General features: G+C 51.4%; 1 protein-coding gene across 1 annotated transcript in view; it reads right to left on the bottom strand.

Annotated features, from left to right (window-relative positions):
- Positions 1-8,323, bottom strand: part of SLC25A37 (solute carrier family 25 (mitochondrial iron transporter), member 37) — a 42,540-nt gene that overhangs the window by 30,216 nt on the left and 4,001 nt on the right. The window lies entirely within an intron of this gene.

Below are 8,323 nucleotides of genomic sequence, written 5' to 3' on the forward strand. Positions count from 1 at the left end.
GTTGTGGGGGTGGGGGGGGGGGGGTGTCTCTCAGCCCAGATTGCGAGAGGGCACAGGCCAGGCCAAGGGACCCCCACCAGGGCCCAATCAGGGCCAGGGAGGGACGCAGGATGTTGGCCAGCCAGGGAGGGATCGCAGGAGGACTCCAGGGAATGTCTGGCCCGTCTCGTTCAGTCCCAATCGGCCAGACCCCAGCAGCAAGCTAACCTACTGGTCGGAGCATCTGCCCCCTGGTAGTCAGTGCATGTCATAGTGACTGGTTGACCGGTCGACTGTCTGCCCCCTGGTGGTCAGTGCACATCATAGTGAGCGGTTGAGCGGTCTTAGCATATCATTAGCATATTATGCTTTGATTGGTTGAATGGCCGACCGGACATTTAGCATATTAGGCTTTTATTATATAGGATAAGCATAATGCCTCTGATACAATCGGTCATTAGCTGGGCATGTTAAGATTTACAAAAGCCACCCATGTATGTGAACCCACCTGAGCTTCTCAACAAGTAGGTAAACAAATGATGTTATTCTAGGAGACAGCAGCCCAGAGAACTAACTCGTCCAAGGATTCAAAACCGGTTAATGATGGAACTTGGACTTAAATTCATGGGCTTCCCCCCCGACTCCCACTTTGGAGCCCTTTCTACAGGCCTCCACACCAGCACCAGCCCGATACTCACACACCCTGCCCCTGCCCCTGCCCCTGCCCACAGGAGCATCTCCAATGTAGCCCTGCGGCCATGCCAGGGTACAAAAGCTGTGACTACAATGAGATCAGGTCAGGGGCTTTAGCCAGCCAGACCGCAGGGCACCACAGCTTCTGAGTCTCCCACTGGATGTGTCCAATGGATCCAGAGGCTGGCGGCCCCAGAGGAAGTCCTCTCAGTGACACGAAGCTGCAGCCCCAAATGGACCCATGATGGCCAGACTTTCCCTAAACCTATTATGCAACCATTTTCTGGGATTTCTCTAAATTTCAACATATTCTGTTTTCTCTTCGGAGAGAAAGCATGAATGTGAGACCATAACACCTTGCAGTAACCAGACAACGGCCCTTCCCACTTGTCTGGGGTTACTGGTAGGATAGGAAATGTTTTCAAAGCTGTCTTCTATGAGCCAATTGTGGCTTCCAGAATGACTAACAACCTCACGAGTGAGGGACGGTGGGGGTAGGGAGGGTGTACAACTGAGGGCCACTGTTTGTTACAGGGCAAGGAGCCAGCTCAAGAGTGGCCGGCAGAGAAGCCCGGAGTGATGCTCCCGACAGGCTCCAGGCCTTCAAGCAGGCAGCCTGAGCACCCCCGAGTCCAGACACCCCAGACCTTGTGCCCATTTGAAAGTAAAGATCAAGTTGGGTCAATCTTCTCTTTAAAGGATCTAATTATAGGGAGCACGCTCTAGGAACAGGGGCTTATCTTTGTTGCCTGGCATCCAGCACAGAGCCTGCAGGGAGGGGCCGGCACGTGGGGATGAATGAAGTGGGTGGCCAGGTGAACCCACAGTCTCACTGGGATGTAACTGTGACTTGCGGGACAAACAAAAGAGCAGAGAAAGTCTCTTTGTGGCCAAGACACATGAAATCAACAAAAACAACACAAAATAAAAGGGAGCATTTGTTTAATAGCAGTTTTAACAGCTCTCTTCTTCACATCCCTTGAAAACAACAGTGTCCTCACTCATTCACCCACCACCCACAGGTACCTGTGTCTCACTCTGGTGGACAAGCTGTGTATGTGTGTGTAGGGGTGTGTCTGGGTCTCTGTGAGTGCCACGTGAGGCAGTTCAGGATTTATTATGAAAGCAACAGGGACAGCTAGGGGAATATTAGGGGGGACCCCACCCGCTGTGAACTGCAGACATGGGGCTGCTCCTTGGCCCCCTGTCCCAGGCTCTGCTACCCCCTGAGGAAGGGCCTGGATTTTCCTTGAGCAGGACCCCAGTTTGGTAATAAACACCAATGGGACTGGCACCTACACAGAGCCTTATACTTTTTTTTAATATATATTTTTATTGATTTCAGCGAGGAAGGCAGGAGAGAGAGATGGAAATATCAATGAGAAAGAATCAATGATCGACCGCCTCCTGCACGCCCTCTACTGGGGATGGAGCCTGCAACCCGGGCATGTGCCCTGATGAGGAATCAAACTGTAACCTCCCGGTTCATAGGTCAACGCTCAACCACTAAGCCACACGGGCCCGTCCTTTATACTTTTCAAACAGAAGAAAGGTGTGTTCATTGCAAACCAGGCTGCATTTTTCCCCAGATGCAGTAAGTGGGCAGGATGGGCATTGTTAATCTACTCCAGAAATTTTTAACCTTTTTCATCTCTGGCACATATAAACTAATTACTGAAATTCTGCAGCAGATCAAAAAATGTATTTTTTTGCCAATCTGACAAAATGATAGGTATAATTTCGATTCATTCATACCAGACAGCTATTGTTGTGTTGGCTGTTGTCATTTTTTTTATCTGACAATCTAAGGGAAAAGAGGTCAGTGCCCCCGACTAAATAGTCAGGTAGTGCATGTTTTAAAAATTCCTGCGGCGCACCGATTGAAAATCACTGTTCTACCCTATTTAAGAAGAGAAAACTGCATGTCTCCGGGAAGCTGGAGGGCTGCGAGGTGGGAGTGAGCAGGGCTGGCTACGGAGGATCTGTATCAATGAGAAAGAATCAATGATCGACCGCCTCCTGCACGCCCTCTACTGGGGATGGAGCCTGCAACCCGGGCATGTGCCCTGATGAGGAATCAAACTGTAACCTCCCGGTTCATAGGTCAACGCTCAACCACTAAGCCACACGGGCCCGTCCTTTATACTTTTCAAACAGAAGAAAGGTGTGTTCATTGCAAACCAGGCTGCATTTTTCCCCAGATGCAGTAAGTGGGCAGGATGGGCATTGTTAATCTACTCCAGAAATTTTTAACCTTTTTCATCTCTGGCACATATAAACTAATTACTGAAATTCTGCAGCAGATCAAAAAATGTATTTTTTTGCCAATCTGACAAAATGATAGGTATAATTTCGATTCATTCATACCAGACAGCTATTGTTGTGTTGGCTGTTGTCATTTTTTTTATCTGACAATCTAAGGGAAAAGAGGTCAGTGCCCCCGACTAAATAGTCAGGTAGTGCATGTTTTAAAAATTCCTGCGGCGCACCGATTGAAAATCACTGTTCTACCCTATTTAAGAAGAGAAAACTGCATGTCTCCGGGAAGCTGGAGGGCTGCGAGGTGGGAGTGAGCAGGGCTGGCTACGGAGGATCTGCGGTAACTCAGTAAACAAACACTTCACTGAGCAACTTACTATGTGCCCGCTCCTGTTTCTGGCAATGAGAACGAGAGAGCACAAAATTCCTGCCCACAGAGAGCTTACATGTGAATGAGGGGAGACGGACCATAAACAATACAAATAATAAGACAGATATAAATAAAACATGTAAATAATGTAAATAACATAAATATCAATGAAATACTAGGACATAAGCAATATAAATAATAAATATAAGTAAATGGTACCATATTTTAGAAGGTACTAAATGCTGTGGAGAAGATAAAAGCAGGGCCAGACCCTAGGGAAGTGTGGATGAGGGGCAGGTGGACTCAGCTGTGACTCGGGTGATCAGGGAAGTTGTCAATGAAAAGGAGACCACAGTGTCCCCTGAACCAAGGTCATAGCAGGGGGACAGGGAGACAACAATGAACTGAAGAGGTGTTACAGGATGCAGGGATGGCCAGGTCTAGGAAGGAAAAGAGGTCAGTGCCCCCGACTAAATAGTCAGGTAGTGCATGTTTTAAAAATTCCTGCGGCGCACCGATTGAAAATCACTGTTCTACCCTATTTGAGAAAACTGCAGGTCTCCGGGAAGCTGGAGGGCTACGAGGTGGGAGTGAGCAGGGCTGGCTACGGAGGATCTGCGGTAACTCAGTACACAAACACTTCACTGAGCAACTTACTATGTGCCCGCTCCTGTTTCTGGCAATGAGGACAAGAGAGCACAAAATTCCTGCCCACAGAGAGCTTACATGTGAATGAGGGGAGACGGACCATAAACAATACAAATAATAAGACAGATATAAATAAAACATGTAAATAATGTAAATAACATAAATATCAATGAAATACTAGGACATAAGCAATATAAATAATAAATATAAGTAAATGGTACCATATTTTAGAAGGTACTAAATGCTGTGGAGAAGATAAAAGCAGGGCCAGACCCTAGGGAAGTGTGGATGAGGGGCAGGTGGACTCAGCTGTGACTCGGGTGATCAGGGAAGTTGTCAATGAAAAGGAGACCACAGTGTCCCCTGAACCAAGGTCATAGCAGGGGGACAGGGAGACAACAATGAACTGAAGAGGTGTTACAGGATGCAGGGATGGCCAGGTCTAGGAAGCATGTGGTGGGGAGAAGGAAGGGGGCCGGGGCAGAGAAAAAATGAAGAGGAACCAAGTTTCTGAGACGGGCCTGGGCCGAGAGGCGGTCAGGGTGTCCACACTGGACACACCGAGGCTGAGGAGCCCAGGAGGCTGCCAAGTGGACATGCCTGCGAGGCAACTGGATACCCAGCTCCTGGAGACACTGGACCACAGACACGGATCTGCAAGTTATCGGGACCCAGGCGAAAACTGAGACGTGTCCTGGGGGAAGAAAAGAGAGTGGAGGGCAGCATTCTGCAGAAGGCCAGCGGCTGCACAGGGGCCAGCAATCGCCAGACCCAAAGGGGATACCAAGAGCTCAGGGTCACAGGGTCACGAGTCACCCCTCACGGAGAGATGGCTGCAGCAGGGGCTGGCAGCAATCATGGGGATCGCTAGCGGCCTCCTGAGGTTTCAGTGGAGGGAGGGGGGGGGGCACAAAAGCCAGTGACCTGGGAGAGGGTGACAAAGTAAGGGAGTAGAGACCAAGTGTCAATGATCCTTTTATAACATCTATTATTTTAAGGAGAGAGAAAAAAAAAGAGCAACAAGAGTTTGTCTGTTTCCAGGAAGAAAGAGGGTGGTACTTGGGGCCCACGGGCTTAAGGTAAGATGTCTATGGTTTGTGAATTTTACATGGGACAGGCTTGGACCTGGATAAATGATTTCAAGAAGGAACCAATGCGGGGGAAGCTAAAGATACTGGAACTGGGTTACTCAAGAGAGAGATGACCAAAATAACTACAGCTGTGGCCCTTCCCCGAGAACGCAGGCTCCAGACACTGCAGTGAGAGCTCTGCATGCTGCCGCATGCAACTTCCAACAGCCCCGGAAGGCAGGTGTTGGTGTTCATGTCCCGCTCTGCACACAAGAAAACTGAGCCTAGAGAGGTCAAGCAGTGTGCCCCAGGTGTGTAGCCAGGATTCAATTCCAGGCGTGAGGGTGGTTCCCACACAGCGCCCTTCCCTGCCCCCTCTGAGTCACCAAGAGGAAGAAAGGACCCTCTTTACCTTTCGGAGGAGGGGCAGGGGACAGAGGGTGAGCTGGAAGGCAGTGACAGAAGATGACTTTGATTGCGGTCCTGGTTCCTCTGTGAACTAGGAAGCAAGATGCCACGCAGAGGCTGAAAAAGTGGAGGGGTGGGGGCCGCTTACCGAGCAGAGCCTGGTCTGAAGCAGCTGCCGGGGAGGACGGAAGTGGCCTGACCACACACTTGGAAGGACAGGCTGCGGGCCCAGAGGCATGGACACATGGAGAGTCACTGTGGCCGTGGCTTTCTCCTGTACCCAGACAGTCTGTCCAGAACCGGCCAGTCTGGACCGGCCAGTGTTAGAAGAACCAGAGACAAAGAAACTGAAGGCCCAGTGGCAGCAGAGATGGGCCAGGGTCCAGGCGAGATGAGGAAGACAGGACAGGATGGGAGGGAAGACCTAGCATGACCGTGAGAAAGCTGTGGCCAGCCTATGAGATGTCCCAGTTTAGGATTCCAGAGGCAGAAGGTTCTGAATTAGCGCCAGGCCCCAGGAGGTAAGACCATCAACCTGAGGGGTGTCAAGAACAGAGGGATTTGAATGGTGGGGAACAAGAGGACATGTTCTCAGGGTGAGGACGGGATTTGTGGAGAAGCAGTCTGTGAGCCAACACCAAAGTGCGCAGAGAATGAGGAAGAGTGACTGCACACTGATGATGATGAAGATGACAATGCAGATGACGAAGATGACGATGACACCTGGAGAGCAGTCACTACAGCAGGCCCTGTTCTAAGTGCTGCAAGGACGTAACCCTCACAGCCACCCTGGGACAGCAGTACCACCTTTTTCCCTTTTCACAGATGGGAAAACTGGGCACAGAGAGGTGAAGAAACCTAAGTGGGAACGGGGCCCCGGTCCAAGCAGTCTAACTCAGGTCCATGCTCTAATCATTCTACTATCCTGCCCCTCAGCATGAGAAATCCGGCTGCAGTCTCAGGGGAGGAGATGACAAGAGAGAGAAGAGTGGCTGATGCTGGTGAAAGTGGCTGGCAGGAGCCTCAAAGGGGAAGGAGAGGTGCATAGGAGAGAAGGTAGTGACCCCACCCCTCTCCGAGACCCGAAGGTACCTGGGTTTGAACTGATGGGAACCACCTTTACTTGGATTTCTATCAGGACAGGGAGACAGAAGGACCACTCAGCGTAGAGGTGAGGGAGTTGGTTACAAGAACTCCCACAGGTACAGTGGAAAACAAAGGAAGAAGGAAGCCAGGGAACCTTGGATCCGGGGAGAGAAAGCAGGACACCCCTGTCTGAGACCCGAAGGTACCTGGGTTTGAACTGATGGGAACCACCTTTACTTGGATTTCTATCAGGACAGGGAGACAGAAGGACCACTCAGCGTAGAGGTGAGGGAGTTGGTTACAAGAACTCCCACAGGTACAGTGGAAAACAAAGGAAGAAGGAAGCCAGGGAACCTTGGATCCGGGGAGAGAAAGCAGGAAGAAAATGAGTACCTGCATTTCACAGGTAAGGGAATTAGATCTCAGGAAAGCTAAATGTCCTGCCCGACCAGGAAGTCAAAGACTGGGTTCTGAGGTGCCCAAGATAGTTCTCTGAGGGTGAGAAATCTCAGCTCCGAAGGCGAGAGGGAAGGATTACAGTTAAACAAAGGGAAAGCGATTAGCCACACCCCTCCTATGAAAAATGTCCCCTGTGAGCACTCAAGGTGGAGGTGGGGAGGGGCGGGCAGGCAGGCTGTGGGAGAAGCAGGGCTCCCCAGGCGCCTGGAGTGCTCCAGCAAACATGTCTGTGGTCAGCACCCACGGGACCAGACAACTGGCGGAAGATGCAGAACACACACACAGAAAATTCTTTGAGAGGGAAAGGCTGGGGACTAGGGAAAGACCCGGGACATTCTAGGCTCAAAAGACGTTCACAGGCATCATTCAACACAAGCAAGCCCTTCACCCGGTGGGTCAGGGAAAGGCAGGCCTCCTAAAGTGGGGAGGGGGCCAAGAGCCCCAGCCTGTCCGAAAGGGGAAGAGGGACTGAAGTCCTGAGACCGGTCACTGCTCCAAAGAGCAATGCGTGAATGAGAGGGCCACAGGTGGCTAAAATGTGGCCAAGTGGAAACCAGGAAAGGGATGGGAAGTGTACGCACAGAGCACCACTCTCCCTTCCACGTGACGACCCCCAACATCCACGTGCACACCCCTGCCTGGTCGCAGTCACTTAAATCCCCCCCATTAAGCCCAAGTGCCTCTCCCTATGGATGAGCTGAAATCACCGGAGACCATGTTCGCTGCCCACTGAAATGCTAGGGGCTTCCCTCCAAGCCCTCTGCCCCAGCCACCCCCTCCCCCATTTCCAGGAAGAGGGAGCCAGCAGCAGGCAGGAAAGTGGCCGCCTGGGGCCAAGTGCTGACGCTGGGACTGGGTAAGATCCCCACCCCCACGACCTCAGCAGCAGGCCTTAGGGCTTAGGTGCCACACTGGGTCCCAGCCTGCCGCCTGGGAGTTCATGACACAAAGACTAAGACAAAAGCTCAAGAACACTCCTTTTCTGACTCCCTGCCCCTCCTACATCCACCTTTTAGAAAAGCACCTCCCACTGAAGGACAGGAGGGGAGGGGAGGAATCTGGAGAAGACAAGGCTGGGGAAGAGAGACAGAAAAATCACTATAATTTTACTGCAAGAACTAGAGCAATTTGGGATCTCACACCCTTTTGAAGTTCAAGGGCATCCACCACACTGTACTTTGTTTGGGAAGCAATGAAATGGGTGGGCGGGGACTCTGGCAGCTGCCTTCACCATCCTGAGCACCTTCCTACCAGCCGACCTCAAGCTGAGGGATGCTGGGCTGTCCTGGCACCTGCCTGGCTCAGAGGCTGCTCAGAGCTGAGCAGGGCCGGCTACAGCCCTCTCCTCTAC

This window comes from Myotis brandtii, unplaced genomic scaffold, assembly GCF_000412655.1.
Source record: "Myotis brandtii unplaced genomic scaffold, ASM41265v1 scaffold19, whole genome shotgun sequence".
Taxonomy (NCBI): domain Eukaryota; kingdom Metazoa; phylum Chordata; class Mammalia; order Chiroptera; family Vespertilionidae; genus Myotis; species Myotis brandtii.